A 16,263-nucleotide genomic window follows, 5' to 3' on the forward strand; every position below is an offset into this window, starting at 1 on the left:
TCTAAATGTTCTCAGTGCACCATAGCCTCACGTTGAAAAAAAAAGGAAAAAACGCACCTGTTCCTTAAGATAACGCACTTACTATGTCACAGAAGTGCCATGATTCGAGATCCTGCCCAAGGGATACCAACTGCAGACCGTAGCTTGCTTTTATAATAAATATGTACGTAAAGAAAAGTATTATCTTCTCAATAACCTTCAAACCGTGAGCTACACCCATAATTTTTGTGTATGAAAATACTGAATTTACTCATGGCACTTTTGCTGGCTTTGCCTGCAGTCACTTTCAGAAATCAAACTAATAATCAATTTAACTAATTTAATAAGATTGAACCTTGAATTGTTGGTGTATTCATGTATCACCAGAATAAAATAAAAATGATGAATAGTTGAAGCTGTAAATGAGAACAGTGGCGTATTTAAGTTTATAAAACTAGTGACAAGTTTTTATTAATCCTTTTATAACTACAATGAGCTGACAAATCTTACAAAAAAAACTACAAACACGAATCAGGAAAGGGATGGTGCTTGACTGGCAAAGCATTTGTTGGGGTGGAAGCTATACAAGTTCTCCGCTGCATTAATCCCTTTACGACGCAATCTGACTTTCTCTAAATGAATCCACTGTGGGGCCCAATTACATTCAAATAGAATCAACTACAACCAAGTACACCAAAAATTATGGTTCACCGGAGAACAGGGAGCTGTGAGTATCATTTAACAAGCGTATGCCGGTGCAGCAATACTTTACCCTTTCGCCTTGATTCAGCTGGCAGCAGAAGACAGCGCGATGCAGGCGACAAACAAATGGAGGGCTGCGACAGCTGTAACGTTCTGACATGTCCACGAAAATGTACAATCTACGAGGACTGGCGTTCTGATAATTAGAACGTTTCTAACTTCCCTATCAGAGCCCTCAAGTCCTGCACCCGTTCGCTGGTCTGGCCAAACAAATTTCAGTCACAGGTACTTCAGTGTATGCTGGAATTGTCAAATGTCAGAGGGCCAACTCAGGACACACGATATGTCCAAGATGAAACGGAGTTTCACTGTTGGTGTAGCCGGCCGCGGTGATCTGGCGGTTCTAGGCGCTCAGTCCGGAACCGCCCGACTACTACGGTCGCAGGTTCGAATCCTGCCTCGGGCATGGATGTGTGTGATGTCCTTAGGTTAGGTAGGTTTAAGTAGTTCTAAGTTCTAGGGGACTGATGACCATAGACGTTAAGTCCCATAGTGTTCAGAGCCATTTGAACCATTTGAACTGTTGGCGCAGAACTGCAACTGGTTCTTAGTCCACCACACGCTACAGACCGCCAGTCTCATCCACGAGGTAAAGATCTGAAGGTCTCCACCAGTGAAGGACTAGAAGATGAAGAAAGCAAAGAATCACAATCGCTTTCCACCAAGCCTCGGTATAGGAGCCTCCGCAGTGTACAAACCAATCCAACTATCCTCTACTCATTGAACCTCCCCTTTTGACTGTTCTGTTGGCCTGGTAGTCAATCCAGACAGAGCACCAGGGTTCCCACACTGGGGGAGCAGGCCTCTGCTTTGCATATGCCGAGAGAAGCCAGTCAGTGACTCAGAATCTCTCTTGTCTGAGAAAAGAAGATTTTAGACTAGGGAGGCTTCATTTTCACAGTAGGTAAGCATGGCCATGGTTCGGCAAAAAACATCTACCTAGATGGGACCAAAATTCCTCATTTATGGAGGGACCTAATCTTTCCAGGCCAACCATTTCCAATTTCTGAAACAAGGCTGTTAAACTTCTCAGACAGTCGTGCCCGTGAAATATATGTTTCTGCTTCTCGCCAAAAGAAAGTATTTGACCTTCCCACCCTTTGCACAAAAGCTCAGATTACAGCAATCTCTATTAAATGGCTTCCTCCATACACTTTCCGCCAACTTGCCACCTTCACAATATACTGTCGCCTGGCCCAGGTAAAATGTTTTGTGAACTGGAGCCCTATAATCCCCAGAGCACTGTTTCCCAGAGTCACTCGCACAGCCAGGTCACTGGACTCAGAATTTATGGCCCACAGTTCATTTCTCTCCATGTTCTCTGTCGCCTACACTATGGTCCCTCGGGTGCAAGTTCTCTACAGGCTACACATACAGTTATATGAACCTTCTGCCCACTATTTCCTCATCTAAAAGTCCTAAACCACACATACCAAATATAGTACTGGGGAATAACAAGATTGTGATCTAAAATATCTGACTGATAATGCCGTTAAAGTGAGAGAGTGATGTGCCACCTCTTAGTATTTCCTAAACAAATGTATTCCCGATATTTCAATTCTCTACATTAATTGCTTCTTGGTATTGCGATATGAAGTACGTTGAAATGCAAACTAACAGAACCAGCTCAAGTCCTATATGACACCACTTTCAGGCAGGCATGATCTATGAGTGATGTCACTCTGGGTAAAACTATGTCTGTAAATATCTACATATTGTTAGTAACGAACAGAGGATGTAGGTAATAAAGTAATAAGTAATTCTGAACACTTTTGGAGAATACAAAAACGGATGCAATGAACGTATCTTGAGTAAACATAGGGACACTAAAAAGCAGTTCTGTGTGAGGAGACAATGATGAGCCATACTTTTACTGTAGAATCCATACTCACTTAACTTAATGCACCTTTTGTCGTAGAATTATCTATGTTTCACTTTACTTGTAGGATGTACGATATATGTTTTTCCTTGCTTGCATTCATAAATCTGGAACCTTGCTGCTGAGTAAAGTATGATGCTTATCTAAGAGGCCTGTTGGATTTAGTTGCAAACTACTTGGATTTTATGTATAATTCGGGATTATACTGTGCCGAATGTGGTGAGAATCAAGCGTGACTCGCGATTCCTTCCTGTTACATAAAGATTTAGGTTCGCTATTTTATTTTACTGACTTGGTGTGTAAAAACGGTTTCCACATTAGTGAGCAGACTAGATAAGAGCTGAGTCAGACCCAAATTATCCCTAAATGAAATCGCATTACAATAGAAGGACAATTAAAATAGGTGTGTTAGCGGAGCCAGCCAAGTATGTGTTCACCATACTACTTTTATCGAAATGTAAAGCTATATGTCGGAAGTCCGCATTATCGTAAATGTAAAGACATTGCGTCAATAAATAGACATTGAGGAACTACACGTAAAAGTATGTTTCTAGTGCTGTAGCACAATATAATCTCAGAACGATATAAATGAAGACATTAGTTACGTAAAATAAACGCGGTGTACGTCAGTGGATTAACTGAGACATGCAAACCTGCTACGTAAATCGGAAAGCATGTGATGAAAACGACGAGAGACGAGTCGTAGTCGTCGCATGAAAATTTGTCCCGATGGTGAAAAACTACACTACTGGCCATTAAAATTGCTACACTAAGAAGAAATGCAGACGATAAATGGGTATTCATCGGACAAATATATTATTCTAGAACTGACATGTGATTACATTTTCACGCAATTTGGGTGCATAAATCCTGAGAAATCAGTACCCAGAACAACCACCTCTGGCCGTAATAATGGCCTTGATACGCCTGGGCATTGAGTCAAACAGAGCTTGGATGGAGTGTACAGGTACAGCTGCCCATGCAGCTTCAACACGATACCACAGTTCGTCAAGAGTAGTGACTGGCGTATTGTGACGAGCCAGTTGCTCTGCCACCATTGACCACACGTTTTCAATTGGTGAGAGATCTGGAGAAAGTGCTGGCCAGGGAAGCAGTTGAACATTTTCTGCATCTAGAAAGGCCCGTACAGGACCTGCAACATGCGGTCGTGCATTACCCTCCTGAAATGTAGGGTTTCGCAGGGATCGAATGAAGGGTAGAGCCACGGGTCGTAACACATCTGAAATGTAACGTCCACTGTACAAAATGCCGTCAATGCGAACAAGACGTGACTGAGAAGTGTAGCCAGTGGCACCCCATACCATCACGCCGGTGATGCGCCAGTATGGCGAAGACGAATACACGCTTCCAATGTGCGTTCACCAAGATGTCGCCAAACACGGATGCGACCATCATGATGCTGTAAACAGAACCTGGATTCATCCGAAAAAATGAAGTTTTGCCATTCGTGCACCCAGGTTCGTCGTTGAGTGCACCATCGCAGGCACTCCTGTCTGTAATGCAGCATCAAGGGTAACCGCAGCCACGGTGTCCGAGCTGATAGTCCATGCTGCTGCAAATGTCGTCGAACTGTTCGTGCAGACGGTTGTTGCCATGCAAACGTCCCCATATGTTGACTCAGGGATCGAGACGTGGCTGCACGATCCGTTACAGCCATGCGGATGAGATGCCTGTCATCTCGACTGCTAGTGATACGAATCCATTGGAATCCAGCACGACTTTCCGTATTACCCTCCTGAACCCAACGATTCAATATTCTGCTAACAGTCGTTGGATCTCGGCCAACGCGAGCAGCAATGTCGCGATACTACAAACCGTAATTGCGATATGCTACAATCCGACCTTTATCAAAGTCAGAAACGTGATGGTACGCATTTCTCCTGCTTACACGAGGCATCACAACAACGTTTCACCAGGCAACGCCGGTCAACTGCTGTTCGTGTACGAGAAATCGGTTGGAAACTTTCCTCACGTCAGCACGTTGTCGGTGTCGCCGCCGGCGCCAACGTTATGTGAATGCTCTAAAAAGCTAATCATTTGCGTATCACAGCATCTTCTTCCTGTCGGTTAAATTTCGCGTCTCTAGCATGTCATATTCGTGGTGTAGCAGTTTTAATGGCCAGTAGTGTACGTGCGTAGCAATTTACCTGAGATGCAAGTAGCGCGTTTTGCATCCTATATGTCTTCGGCCTACGCTATAAACTTGTAGATCTTCGCAATCTCGGAAGAGACGATTTCGATGGCGCAAAGCGAATCACTGTTGGATCTACCGCTGTGTTCCGACATTTGCCCTCAGCCCTCCTGCCAACGGTAGCAATGCTCGACATGACGCCAATGCCGAGCAACAACTCTACATGACTGCCTCATTAGAGAGCTCTGCCAATGTCATAACGAAGTTAGAGCAATGTCATTTAACAATAAAGCAAAGGTGACCTTACCAAAGTAAAGACGATCCGTCATGAAATTCGGTCGCTGACTCTTCAATAAAATGAAAATAAGTAAAGAAGACGTTTATTACGTGAATTCATGTAAAGATAGTAATCATACTGTGTAGATGATTTTTGTGTCCTTTCCCCTTGAAAGGATTGGTAAAATACGTGAATCGTGGTTGAAAATAATATATATATTTTTTTCAAAACATTTTACAACTCTGTCATATGTATTACATAGGGACGAAGTCCAATATAACAGTAGAAAACTATATTTAAATGAGGTATCTGTTAATTACTACTGTAGGTGTTTTTTGTAAGTTGTAGGTAAAGAATTAATGACAAGCTATTCAATGGCCTGACCAGCATCAAAAGTGTCTTTATACCTGATATGGAACTAAATGTTTGTCAGTAAACAACTAGGCAACTTCCCCAGTAGCCGTCAGTTGTGGTTTTATTCAGGTGTGGAACAATCCAGAAACAGTTTTGAATTTATTCTTTTCCACACAAAACTCGTCCATCACTACACAATAATTAATTGTCTTCTGTTTCAAAAAGAAGTCACTGAAAATGGTCTAGTACCAGATTCATTATTAGCTTTAGATAAACATCAAAATCGCTTTATTAAATTAAAAGAAACAAATTTAACTTCTACTTTCTGTTACATGCAATACTTTCGTACTTAAGTCGCTCCTCACCTTTTACAATCTGACATCCAGTTGTTAGCGTTACACGAAAAGGGTCATACTTGTGGTAATGTGACTTGGGTAAATACAATGCAACACATACAATACGCATGCTCTGTGTTATTAGCTGTCGATGTGGACAAGTTTCTTGACGAAAATTTTCGTACACAGTTACTAGTGGATACATTTCATACGCATTATGGTGGGCTTAAAAGAGCAAATTACTTTTGTTCAAATTATGATAAACTTTCTTGCCGTTTATGCCAGCTACGCTTGATATTGGTCATTGACCGAAACTATAGCGAACTGTGGAAAATAAATGACAGCTGAAGGTTTCACCATGAATTTTAACAGTAATCTGTGTATAACACCACATCTGAAATCATACTTCTGTAGCACCACATCTCAAACGTTTCGGTTCCCTTCTTTTCCGCTGTTTACACCGTCCGTCATTCACTTCCATAGAATGCAGTGCTCCAAACGTACATTCTCTTTCCTCGACTTAAAGCCAATATTTGATGTCAGTAGACTTCTTTTGGCCAGGGACTCCCTATTAGTCTGGGCTAGTGTTCTTTTTATGTCCTCTTTGCTTCACTCATTATGTATTTTTTGCTTCCGAGGTGACTTGAGTTCTGAAACTTCGTCGTCTCCAGTTTTGTAAATTTGTCGCTAATCTGATTTCTGCTGCTCATTATTTTCGTCTTTCTTCGATTTACTCTCACCTCACACACTGTACTCATTGTATTGTTGATTCCATTCGACAGGTCCCATAATTGTTCTTCACTTTCACGGAGGATAGCAGTCTCATAAGAGAATCTGATCACCGATATTCTTTCACCCTGAATTTTAATACTACTCTTGAAACTTTCCTTTATTTCCGTCGTTGCTTCTTCGATGTATAGATTGACCAGTTGGTGTGAAAGACCACATCCCTGTCTCACGCTCTTCTTAATCCGAGCGCTCCGTTCTTAGTCGTCCTTTCTTATTTTTTCCCCTCTCGATACTTCTACACACTGTAATTCACTCCTGTTTCCCTACAGATTACACCTATTTTTCTGCTAATTTCGAACAGCTTGTACAATTTTATGTTGTCAAACGATTTTCTACATTGAAAAATCCTGTGGACGAGTACATTTTTTTCTCAAGTTTCATTTGGTAGTTACAGTTCTTAAAGATATGTCGAGACGTAATTACGATGTTAGTGTAAACTACGAGTATGTTGGACCTCCATTTAAAAAGCCTCATTCACCATAAATAAGTGGTCCATTTAAATTAATTGCGCTGCGACAGCATCCGTTATACCTCCTTTCAACGCCATCCGCAGTCCCCTCCAGCAATAAACGTGGAGATTTCCTCTTCCCTCAGTAGCTGCAACGAATAAACCGGTTCTTTTAGCGACTGGTCTTTTTGCGACGAAACCTCGTCCGTTCTAGTTTGCGTTGACCGTACAGTAACAACAGAAGGATGCAACTGCAGTTGGGTGGCTTCTTTGCAACAGTGTGGTATTTCTGGTAACGTTGTCGCCATTCGCTCTTCAATCGGCATGACTCGCGTCTTCGGCACCACGCCCCGATGCCACTTGAGAAGGTGCGGCCAATCTCTCCACTGCTCGTGGAATGCCCTCACTTCTGTTGCGTAACAGTACAGGTTTAGTTTCCTCATGTACCATAAACTGCCTTTCAAATTTCCGGTCAATCATAGTAGGTCTGAAATATAGGATGTCCCGTTTGTACTGACGATCAAAAAAATATCTTCTTGTCCACAAGCAAAGTAAACACTTTATCAACAAAACGTTGGTTTGCTACCAGGGAGACATCAACCAGCATTATTACCTTTATTGTAATTTGGTTTATTATGAATATACGAAGAGCAGTACGTCTTTTTTCAACATCACGCTATAATTTTCTTATTCGATAAACCACTTCCTTCCCTGAAGACCTGCTCAAAAATGTGTCGTAGCGTACCATTCATGTTCTTAAAAACGTAACACAAAATTGACTTCGACTCTCTTGTACTAGCTGTGCTGGTATTTGGAATAACGTAACTAGCTATCTCGCTGGAGCTGATAGTAAAAAAATATAAACACAAGAAAAATGCGCAGCAGTCATTCAGTCGATAGTGCTGAGTAAAAAGGTTTGTATGAGTACAATGTACACTAACAAAGGGAAGGTATAAATGTAACTCGTCTGTGGACAGTCCAAGTTTACTGTTTACTACAGCATGTACTCAGGTACCTACACTGTGTGCTAATACATCTACATCTACAGGGCCGGCCGGTGTGGCCTAGCGGTTCTTGCGCTCCAGTCTGGAACCGCGCGACCGCTACGGTCGCAGGTTCGAATCCTGCCTCGGGCATGGATGTGTGTGATGCCCTTAGGTTAGTTAGGTTTAAGTAGTTCTAAGTTCTAGGGGGCTGATGACCTCAGCAGTTAAGTCCCATAGTGCTCACAGCCATTTGAACCATTTTCCACGTGGATACACAGCCATTTGAACAATTATCCACATGGATATCACGTTTAAGTGCCTGGTAGAGGATCCATCGAACCACCTTCACAATTCTCTATCATTCCAATTTCGTATAGCACGCGGAAAGAACAAACACCCCGTACGAGCTTTGATTTCCCTTATTGTATCGTCGTGATCGTGCCGCCCTATGTAGGTCGGTGTCAACAAAATATTTTCGCATTCGAAGGAGAAATTTGGTGATTGGAATTTCGTGAGAAGATTCCGTCGCAACGAAAAACGCCTTTCTTTTATGATGTCCTGCCCAAATCCTGTATCATTTCAGTAACACTCTCTCCCATATTTCGCGATAACGCAAAACGTGCTGCCCTTCTTTGAACTTTTTAGATGTACTCCGTCAGTCCTATCTGGTAAGGAACCCACACCGCGCCGCAGTATTCTAAAAGAGGGCGGACAAGCGAAGTGTAGGCAGTCTGCTTAGTAGACGAGACAATCGCCTTAATAGATCTGTTGCATTTTCTAAGTGTCCTGACAAGAAATTGCAGTCTTTTGTTAGCCTTCCCCACAACGTTTGCTATGTGTTCCTTCCAATTTAAGTTGTTCGCAATTGTAATTCCTAGGTATTTAGTTGAATATATGGCCTTTATATTTGACTGATTTATCGTGTAACCGAAGTTCAGCGGATTCCTTTTAGCACTCATGTGGATGACTTCACACCTTTCGTTATTTAGGGTCAATTGCCGATTTTCGCACCATTCAGATATCTTTTCTAAATCGTTTTGCAGTTTGTTTTGATCTTCCGATGACTCTATTAGAAGACAAACGACAGCGTCATCTGCAAACAGCGTAAGACGGCTGCTCAGATTGTCTCCCAAATCGTTTGTATAGATAAGTCACTTTTAAGTTATGTTTTTAATAACGTCATGTTCACGTCAGTGTCACACTTCGATTAGTTTTTGAACATGCATTGAGTACAGGAAGTGGATTACCGAATAAAAAACATGCTGTGATTATAAAAGACGTACTGTTGTTCATATCTTTGTAACGAACAAAGTTACAAGAATGGCAATCATACTGTTTGTATCCTGGTGTGTAAATAACTTACGCTTGATAAATTTTGTACTTTTCTTCTCTACAGAAAGTTAAAGTCGAGGTAAATGTATATACCTGCTAACCATCGGAAAATCGACTGTTTTTCTTTATTGATTGGTGTGATCTTCTTGTTTTAGAAATCCACCACCTCTTATGGATTTTTTTACCTTACAACCATATATCTGTAGGAATAATGCAACCGCCGTAAGCTGCGCATGATAAGATTTCTCCTCAGCTTCCTCTTCGACAAATTATTCTGTGTGTTTCTGAAGACAGATAGCTCTGCGCCGGCTGGAGTGGCCGAGCGGTTCTAGGCACTACAGTCTGGAGCCGGGCGACCGCTACGGTCGCAGGTTCGAATCTCGCCTCGGGCATGGATGTCTGTGATGTCCTTAGGTTAGTTAGGTTTAATTAGTTCTAAGTTCTAGGCGACTGATGACCTCAGAAGTTAAGTCGCATAGTGCTCAGAGCCATTTGAACCATTTGATAGCTCTCCCACGGTTTTTTGGATATTTATTTATTTATGCATTTATTTTACCTGGCAAGATTAGGGCCTTCAGGCCCTCTCTTACACCTAACCAAGCATACTCAGATTCAACCAATTTCAGTTTCTACAGAACATTAAGGACATATAACATGTTATACAGTATTAAGGTTAAAGAAAAAAATAGAGATTATAAAAGTAGTACAATGATAATTATAAGAATAAAAAATAATTATAACAATCGAGAATAATAATAATAGTAATGACTATGTATATGAAAGTAAACATATTTTTCTTTTATGAATGTCAGTCCTATTGCTAGATGGAATTTTCTCGTTATATTCTTGCAGTTTGTGAGTTATTCTCATCAAGCAGAGACATAAGACGATAGAATGGGGTGAAAGAGATATAGAAGAGGTAGATAGATTAGAGGAAGAGAAATAGAATGGTAAAATTCGAAGCTATGATGGAGAGGAGAAAGAAAGAGATGAGAGGGGCACAACAATAGTGGCTATACCGTTCCTAATATGTAAGTCTTGAGTTCCCTCTTGGGTGACTGTAGTTAATGTAAAACATCGTTCGGTTTCATCCAAAGTGTTTCATCATTACTGTCTCGCCATCAGGGTATTATACCATTTATTCTGGAAGTATTAACTTTTGTTAGAACTATTGTTTATGCCTGATTTTTCCCGTCTTTTAAATCATTATACTGAAGGCGATTACATGACAGATTTTTAATTTTTACACATATAGATAAAGCATATTATCATCTGCAAAGCAATTATGCGTTCTGTAAAAGGTTGTTCGAATAGTTTCTTTCATGGGTTGTTCTTACGTTAGATCCTCCGTCATCTTTTTGCTTATTGAATGTATGAGCATACAGTAACTTGTTATCTTTGTTCCTAGCGTTCGTAGAAAATGAGAGTATGGTGAGATGGATCATATACAGTCTCCTGCTTTCCAAAATACAACTAAAAAGTGAGTTAAAGTAAGTACGTTAGCCATAATTGCCGATTTAGAAGTCTTACTAGGGAATTACCTATGATGCATTTAGAGTTCATATCCGGCTGAATTTGTAGTTACACGCTTGCAACGTTAGTTTCCACTGATAGTCCGACACTAGAAATACCAAACCTACATTAACTTCTCAGTGGTTTCATTAAAGCGTTAACTGTCGTAATCACACGATCATAATAGTGTCAAGTGTGTATCTATGTTGAAACTGTGCTGCAGTGTCAAATTTAGAGTATTATGTTTTAATTGCTTTTTTTATTCTGTTAAAGTATATATTTCTATGTGGTACCACCATTCTGTGTGAGAGACTGTACATCACATTAAAAACTGACTTGGCTATATCGTTGTACGAAATTATTTCAAGGTTGAATAATATCATTACTGATGTTGCTTTTGTTGTTACTGATACTGTTGCCGCGAAGGATTAGCCGAGCGGTCTAAGACGCTGCAGTCTTGGACTGTGCGGCTGGTCCCGGCGGAGGTTCGAGTCTTCTCTCGGGCAATGGTGTGTGTGTGCTTGTCCTTAGGATAATTTAAGTAGTGTGTAAGCTTAGGGACTGATGACCTTAGCAGTTAAGTCCCATAAGATTTCACACACATTTCAACGTTTTGAGCTAATACTGTTACTGTTGTATGTAATCGTTCCTCATGTTACCCGATACAGTGCAGTAGTGCAGTGCTTAAGGAAACAGAAAGTGGCATCTAACACTATTTAGGTTTTAAGTAGTGTCTCACAATCACTAAACCTGAATACTGGGCTGCCTGCTTCGAGAGAACTTGTCCGACTCCTATATTAATCAGTACTGTCTTAGTAGTCCGCCACAGTAAGCTGTGCGATCTTCCGGGCGGGAAGGCGTGTCGGTCCCGGCATGAATCCGTCCGGAAGATTAGTGTCGAGGTCCGATGTGCCGGTCAGCCAGTGGATGGTTTTTCAGGCGGTTTTCCATTTGCCTCGGCGAATGCGGACTGGTTCCCCTTATTCCGCCTCTGTTACACTATGTCGGCCATTGCTGAGCAAGACTTTCTCCACGTACGCGCACTCCATAATTATTCTAGCATGCAAACACTGGGGCTACACTCGTCTGGTGTGAGACGTTCCCGAGGGGGTCCACTGGGGGCCGAACCGCACAATAACCCTGGGTTCGGTGTGGGGCGGCGGTGGGGTGAGTGGACTGCTGTAGCCTGTTGTGTGGTTGTGTACCACTGCCGGCTACGGCCGGAACGATGCCTCTCCGTTGTTTCTAGGTCCCCAGTTCCATAAAATACAATACTGTCTTAATGATAGCGTTTATTTTTTCCTCTAATTTTTTTTATATTTTGATAAGATAAATTTCAAGATACGGCTTTTTCCTCCATCTGGCCTGTAGTTCATGCCATACTAACTTAGTTCTACTCTGTAGCCAAGCGTTTCTCTCTTGAATTCGAAGCATTCTTGCTTTTCTCCGATACACCAGAAGTTTAGGGAACCTTTTTGAGAGACCTGAAGCCATCTTGCTTTTATCTGACAAACCTGAAGTTGGCTAACCTTTGCGAGAGATTTTTATGGCTCTAACCTAAAATATGCTTTTCCATACTTTAAATGTGTTAGTATTTGACGAGGATATTACCAAGTTACAATACTTCAAAAATGATTTCCGATATAACTGAGAATCTTACTGTAAAATGAAAGAAATGATGATCTGTTATGGCGACAGACTTTGAACAGTTTCCTACGTGCAGTGTAAGTGCCGGCGGCATTAGTGTGTAAGCTGAACCTTTCGCTTCCTGTCTGTTTCATTTTAGTGGCGGCTTCAGTACATCGAAGAACATTTTAGCGGAGTAGACACCACCCTCTGAAGCTAAGAATTTACATTGAACACGATATTTAACATATAGAAAGATAACCCTCGAGGTACTGTAGTCAATTAATGGAATGATTTGCGGATGATGAGCAAGGACAGTTTACACTCAAAATGTAGCACCGTTCAAGAAACAAGATGTTTGTTGAAGCGGCGCTTCTTATTACCGGTTTCAGAACTCGATTGATATCTCAAACCGAAGGACGTATAACGAACATTATTTGTTCAAAACAACCGACACGTTAGATCAGTGGTTGTCAGCCATTTTTACCTACCGGCCACTTCTGTAGCTTTATCAGTAATAAAATTTTCTAATCGTCCACCGGCTCGTCACAAATGCTGATTTCTAAAGTAGGCAAGTAACTTTACTTTACAAAATTTATAAAGCAGAATCACTTACCAAAATTTTATGGAAACTAATGAAAATGTTTCTGAATCACCCACCACCTAGCTCCCACCGCGAAATCCGGAACGTCCACTAATGGGTGGCAAGGATCATATTGACTACCACTGCTATACACGGATCCAATAAACTCACTTACGATGTACAAATACACACACGACACAACTCACACATGTCCGGTAGCAAAGGGGTCAATATGGGCAGAGGAATAACAACTTTTCCGGCAGGCAGCTGAATCCACCGCGTGGGATATTCCAGTCGACATTGCCATAGGACACTTACATTTTTTTACCTTACCAGTATATAATGTGTTGTGGAATATGATAGCATACGGCTACTCAGAGTTTTTGTCTTCAGCTCGTAAAATCCGATTTGGACAGTACACTACAAACCGTGCCTTTGAATTTGTCAGGTTGATAATGCACAATTTTATTTTAAAGAAAATAATAAGGAAAGACAGTTAAGGTTCAATGTTAGGTCAGTGACGTGATCATTAAAGAGACAGAGCCCAACATCGAATTCGGAAAGGGTGGAGAGTGTCACACAGTGTAACGTCATCTTTAATACTGGTTCTTAAATTTACCCAGTAGGATTTCATGAGATCAGTGATGCATTTCTTCAAAATATTGCCAACTGAGTTGCCTCAGTACCCTTGCTACACTTTCGTACGAAGTGTGCCTAATTACTACGACTCTAATAGCGCATCTCTGTATTCGTTCAGCGTCTGCTGCCATCTCGACTTGATTAGGATTCCAAGCACTGGAGCACTACTCTAGAATCATTAATACAAGCGGTTTCTTCTATAGATAAGTGTTCCTCCTTCATATACTACATATGTATTAAAACTTTGGAGCCTATGTTCGTCTTAAGGATAATTAGATTATCGTTGAAAATCTGAAGTAAATAGGTCAAGAAATTTTCGCGATTTTTGGTAGCAATTTTTCCCCATTACGTATGACATTTTTATTTGTATATTATACACATTAAAATAGGTATACAATAACAAGCATGTATTCGTGTGCAACGTCGGGTCGAAATTTCAAAGTAATCCATGAAGAACTTCTGGAGACTAAAGATTTTGAACATTTGAAGAAACGAACACGACGTATTGTATATACATGGGATAAGTTGTTAGCAAAAAAGTCATGTTCGTTTGTTCAAAATAAGATGTTTTACGTAAATATACGCGCGTATTCGAATGCAACGTTGTTAAAGCACGATCGCATTCGAGTGCTATGCCGTGTCAAAATTTCAAAGCAACCGGGAAGAACTTTCGGAGATTTAAGATTTGGAACAAACCAACATTTTCATTTTTATTTTATAAGTTATATCTTTTTCTTCTGTAGTGGTCAATCCAAGTATTCGTTTGCAACAGCTACAATGGCAGCTTGTCTCCATTCTGTGCGTCTTTCAGCTTTTCTCTTCATTTCTTTATATGTGTCACATCCCACATCTTTCACGATTTGATCCGTGTACCTGAGCCGTGGTCTTCCTCTTGGTCTTTTTCCCTCGACATATCCCTCTATGGTTGTGTTCAGGAGTCCTTTATGTCATAATAGATGGCCTGTAAATTGCACTCTTCTTTTAACAATGAAACTCCAGAAGCTTCTCTTCTCACCTGCTCTTTCCAGAACCACTTAGTTTGTGACCTTGTCGATACATTTTATTTTGAGCATGGGTCTATGGCACCACATTTCAAAAGAATTTAGCTTCTGGTGTTCCTCTGTCCCGAGAGTCCATGTTTCACACCCATTGCATGCCACACTCCACACATATGATTTCAAAAATATTTTCCTGATTTCAAGGCTGATGCTCTTGGATGTTAATATGTTTTTCTTCTTGTTAAAAGCAGCCTTTACTTGAGCTATTCTACTTCTCACTTCTGCCTTGCTCCTTCCATCCCTGGTAATATTACTGCCCAGATAAGTAAATTTATCAACTTGTTCAAGCAGTTCATTGCCTACATGAACTTGGACTTTCACTTGATCTTCTTTGTCGCATGCCATTATTTTTGTTTTTGCTTTATTAATTCTCATATTATATTCTTCACCCATAACTTTATCTATTCTATTCAGTAGGACTACAAGATCTTCTTCACTTTCAGCCAGGACAGCTATATCATCGGCATATCTTATCATATCTATTCGTTGGCTATGAATTACTATTGTTATATATTGCACCCAAAAACAAATTTTTATTATAAATAAAAATTTTAATTACCAATCCTGTATAAAAGATTGTTCATGAAGACTTTATAATTGAAAATCATGCAATTTTTTCTATGTTTTTACAGTTTACAACTTACGTAAATGCTCACAGAACATGCACATTTGTTTAAAAATTTGACTTCACCAGGCCAACCCAAGTCCTCCACGAATCGAGCGAGAACTCTACCACAGACCCATAGCCCTTGTCGAAAAGTATCTGCCTTATAATAGCATATTAAACTGGTTGGAAAATTTCGCAGCCGATTTTCTCGAGTTTTTGAGGACTTCACCGAACTGCCTACGCAGAGATAGCTAGAAATAGGCCGGACCTTATCGACAACGTCAGTATAGAAACGATGATTAGCGCTCATGATGCCATTATAGCACATATGGTTACGAAAGTTATTAAATCATTTAAGTGTGCTAGGAGAGTGTTTTTTTCTAGAAGGAGCAGATAGGCAATTGTTAGCAGTTCAGTTAGACAGTGAATTTACATCACTTAGAGGAATTATGCAAACATTTTAAATATACTGCAAATCGTGGTCTGGAGAATTATGTGCCTAGTAAGTGGATCGAGGACAAAAACGACCGACCATGGTTTAACAAGGAGGTTCAGAAAATGCTGAGCAAGCAGAAGTTGTTGCAATCTCGGTTCAAAACAGAACACGCAAATGACGACAAGCAGATGTTAGTAGAGATTCATGTGTCTGTGAAAAGATCTGTGCTCGGAGCATACAACTACTATCAACATAACACTTTAGCAAAAGAACTGACAGCGAACTCGAAAAAATTCTGTCCTATGTAACATCGTTAAGTGGGTCCGAGGCTTCCATCCAGCCACTTGATGATCTGTCCGGTATGGAAGCTAAAGATAGAAAAACGAAAGCCAAAGTTTTAAATATCACGCTAAATAAATCGTTCACGCACTAGAATTGTACAAACACACCGTCGTTTGACCATCGTGCAGACTCCCGTATGAATGACATACGCACTTCTGGCGTAGAGA

This window comes from Schistocerca gregaria, chromosome 2 (assembly GCF_023897955.1).
Source record: "Schistocerca gregaria isolate iqSchGreg1 chromosome 2, iqSchGreg1.2, whole genome shotgun sequence".
Lineage (NCBI taxonomy): Eukaryota > Metazoa > Arthropoda > Insecta > Orthoptera > Acrididae > Schistocerca > Schistocerca gregaria.